Consider the following 4530-nt stretch of genomic DNA (forward strand, 5'->3'; position numbering starts at 1 on the left):
AAATGTTGGAGTATAGTAGGTGTTGATGTTATTAAGCTGGTGCATGCCTTTTTCTAAGGATTTGCTTTACCTAAGTTTATTACTCATACCAACTTAGTTATATTACTCAAGAAAGAGGTCATTCGATCTTCTTTTTACCCTTAGATCAATTAGTTTGAGTAATTTCCTCAATAAATTTATCTTTAGACTGCTTCATGACAGGTTAGAGAGTCTATTACCTAAATTTATTTCCCTTCATCAATCTGGTTTTGTTAAAGGCAGGAACAATATTGAAAATGTCCTTCTGGCCCAAGAAATTAACTCAGACATTATAAAAAGAGGTAAACTTGCTAATGTAGTTATTAAATTGGATATGGCTCAAGCTTATGATAGGGTTGATCAGAGGTTTTTGATGAAAATGTTAGAAAATATGGGTTTTGATAGGAAGTGGATGAACATGGTGTGGAGATTAGTGTCCCATAACTGGTACTCTATCCTAATTAATGGGAAACCACATGGTTTTTTTCATTCTACTAGAGTTGTTAAGCAGGATAATCCCATATCTCCTACTTTTTTAATTCTATCTACTCTGATGTTATCCAGGGCTCTTCATTAGTTATTTTCAAACCATGAGTTTAAATGCTATGGTTTAACTATATGGAGTGAACACATTAATCATCTGGCTTATACAAATGATAAAATTATCTTTGCTTATGTTGACAAAAGGTCTCTTCAGTTAATAATGACAACTCTTAGCCATTATGAAACACAGTACGGTCAATTCATCAATAAAGGAAGTAATTCCTTTTACATGTTTAACAAGGTTGCTCTTGTTCAGGAAATGGAGAATGTGACTAGTTTTTTGAGAGGAAAGTTCTCTTTGATGTATTTAGGGTGCCCAGTGGGCATGCTAAGGAAAAAAGTACAATTTGCAAAGTTAATCAGAAAGATCCAGAACAAGCTTCAGGTCTGGAAATGGAAGCTACTATCATTTGGAGGAAAGTTTGTTTTGATTAAGAATGTACTACAAAGTATTCCCATATACTTACTATCAACTATTGGTCCTCTAAATTGTGTCATTAATGATATACATGGGATGTTTGCAAAGTTTTTGTGGAACTTCAAGGAAAAGGGGAGAGTTAAACATTGGATTGCACGTGATACTATTTGCTTACCTAAAGAAGAGGGAGGTCTTGGTTTCAGATCTCTATTTGATATTTCAAAGGCTCTTTTTACTAAGTTGTGGTGGAATTTTAGGACCAACAATACTCATTGGTCCATCTTTATGTGGAACAAGTATTGCAAGAGACATATACCTTAAATGGTGGAATAGAGAGGAAGTTCTCAAATCGGGAAGTTAATGCTACAATCTAGGGACTTTTTTAATCAAGAAATATTGTGGGAACAAAGAGAAGGACATTCAAGTGTTTGGTTTGATAATTGGACTCAACTAGGTGCTTTACATTTCCACATGCTTCTCAATTATGCTCATGGGAATATGAAAAATGTATATGAATTAGTAGATGAAGATGGATGGAATGCTAACTTGTTGCAGGAGTAATTCAATGAAGAAATGAATGGTTAGATTCTTCAGGCTTTAGGCAAAGGGAAGAATTAGATGAAAAGGATAAAGCTTGGTGGATGCCTACTAGAAATGGAAAATTTTCAGTAGGAAGTTCTTGGGAGCTAATTAGACAAAGGCAAGAGAAACATAGAAATATAATGCAAATCTAGGAAAAAGGGATCCCTTTCAAATTTTCCTTTCTTATGTGGAGGATGTGGCATAAGAGGATCCCTATTGGGTAAGTCCTGGTGAGGATGAGAATCACTAATGAGGTAGAATGTTGTTGTTGTGATAATATGGTGGCTGAGATACTTGATCATCTGCCTATTCATTGTTCTACAACTGCTAGTTTTTGGAAGCTTTTTGCAGATGCTACTGTATTACATGGTCTATTAATACAACAGAAATAAGTAGTTGACTTATGGTGTGATGCAAAGTGTGGTAATAAGTTGAGGCCTTCACTTAAGGCAGTCCCTGCCATTATCATTTGGCAAATTTGGAGAAGAAGAAATATTGTAAGATATCGTGGAAGTATGTGAAAACAAGCTATGATTTTAGGCATTAATAGACATTTATTCCTATTTGCTAAAATTAGGTATCCATGGTTTTCAGATATCCCTAACTCCTGGCCTATGATTGTGAAATTCCTTGAAGAATATTCCCTTTTAAATTACAGCAATGTGGTGGTTTGGAACTACCAAGCTTTGGGAAGTTTCAAATGCAACACATATGGTTGTAGTAAAAGGAATGCTGGTAGAGGAGCTTTAGACTTTTGTGTGAGGAATGCACCAAGTGATTTGGTGTATGCAGAGTAAAGAAAACCAGGAGAGGTTCTAGCTATTGAAGAAGAAGTTAAAGTAGTGAAATTAGGTCTGGAGTACTATGTTTATAATGGTCTTGTACCATTGACTAAAGAAACTAATTCATTAATCACAAAGAAGATATAGGATGGTGTTTGGGAGGTTTGTTGGGTTGTCTATGTTGATGTGAGAAATATTAAGCAAAGTGAATGTGGAGATTGAGCATATACATATAGAAAAGAACAAATTGGCATATTTTTAAGTAATAATGCTATTCATTTTGCAGGTACATATACAAATACAAGAACATACAATCAGGCTAATGAATTACCACATCAGGCTCAAGCTATTATTCAATTGGAAAAAAGCAAAATGCCCAATTTGTGAATTAACAAAGTAATGCATACAAAAGATCAGGACAAAATGAAGACAGTTGATAGGATATATAACAACAAAAAAGGAACAAATACAAGGATACAAAGTTAGCTACAAGTTAGTATATTATAGTTCATTTGAACAAGGGTTTCAATTGTATTGAAGGTTTGAGATCCTTGTCTGACCTATGGAACTGTCTTATTCGATGTTGCACTTTTGCTATTGAGAGGTGGTTAAGTTCATACTTCTTCTTTTCAAATTGTATACATGGTATTAGTTCCTCTGGAACTCATTCTGTGCATGATGGACGAGTACGTGTCGTGATACTGATACTGTCCTCAGTATTGCTCATCTGGTTTTTAGTAAATTTCTCGATCTTTTTGTACCTTTTACGACGTTAAGCTGAAGAAGTTTTCAACGAGATTGATTCCATGAAATTTTTGAGAGTTTGAATGTCTACATAGAAGTCACTCAAGCTCAGGGAGATGAAAGACTCATAGGAGAGAATAAGGCCATTGAAGGGTAGTGAAGCTGATAAGATAGAGACCGGCGGGTTTGTTCTAGACCTTGACTTTTAGTTTATTTCTTTTTACTTCTTTGTTTTATTTCCTTTTTTTTGTTTGGACTTAGGTCACTTTTGGGTTCGTGTAGGTTCTGTTTGTTTTGCTTTGTATAATAAATGGGTTGATGTCCGATCTAAATTTTAAAAAAAGAGTTCAACCTAGAAGGATTTGAATTTGAGGTAAATGAGGTGGATGAAGTTGCTAAAGGATTATGATATGACCATTAGTACCATCTGTCTAAGGCCAATGTGGTGGCAGATGCATTGAGCCGGAAGACAGTTAGCATGAACAGTTTGGCTTACTTGGGGTGTCTAAGCGACCCTTAGGTAGAGGGATTCAGACTCTATCATCTAAGTTCATGCAATTGGGGATTTAAAAAAGGTGGGGTTTTGGCCAGTATTGAGGTTAAGCCTAAATTTATAAAGGAAATCAAGGCTAAACAGCGTGAGGATGAGAATTTGAACAAGCTTAAGAATACAGTAGAATCTGGGAGGCTCCAGATGCCACACTCGATGCCGGAGGGGTGCCCAATTTAGAGAGCGGATTTTTGTTCCTTGGGTTGATAATTTGATTCAGAAGGTATTGACAATGTCTCATAGTTCATAGTATTTGATTCATCTAAGTGTAACCGAATCGAGACATGATGCATTTTATTGGTAGCCTGGGATGAAGATGGACATAGTTAAGTATGTGTCTAAGTGTCAAAATTGTCAGCATGTAAAGTATGAGCACCAATGTCATGCAATATTACTTCAAAGGATACCCATTCCTTAGTGGAAGTGGAAAATGATAACCATGGACTTTGTGGTGGGTATTCCTAAGACGTTGGGAAAGTATGATTCCATCTAGGTTATTGTAGACATGTTAACTAAATCAACCCATTTTATTCCAGTTAGAGTGGATTATAATTCACAACATTTGGCCAAGATGAATGTGAAGGAGATAGTAAGGTTACATGAGGTGCCCCTTTTTTATCAGCTCAGACATAGTCACTCAGTTTACTTCTAAGTTCTAGGGTAAACTATAGGATCGATAGTTAGGCACTCAACTCACTTTTATTACAACTTTTCATCCTCAAACGGATGGTCAACTGGAGATGACGATTCAGGTGCTTGAAGACAAGTAGAGAGCTTATGGGATTGACTTTGGGGGCCATTGAGATCAGTTCATATCGTTATGTGAATTCTCTTACAACAATATATGTCACTCCCATATAGACATGACACCATTCAAGGCACTTTATGGAAGG

This window comes from Solanum verrucosum, unplaced genomic scaffold (assembly GCF_900185275.1).
Source record: "Solanum verrucosum unplaced genomic scaffold, falcon-dt-bn FXZP01000080.1, whole genome shotgun sequence".
Lineage (NCBI taxonomy): Eukaryota > Viridiplantae > Streptophyta > Magnoliopsida > Solanales > Solanaceae > Solanum > Solanum verrucosum.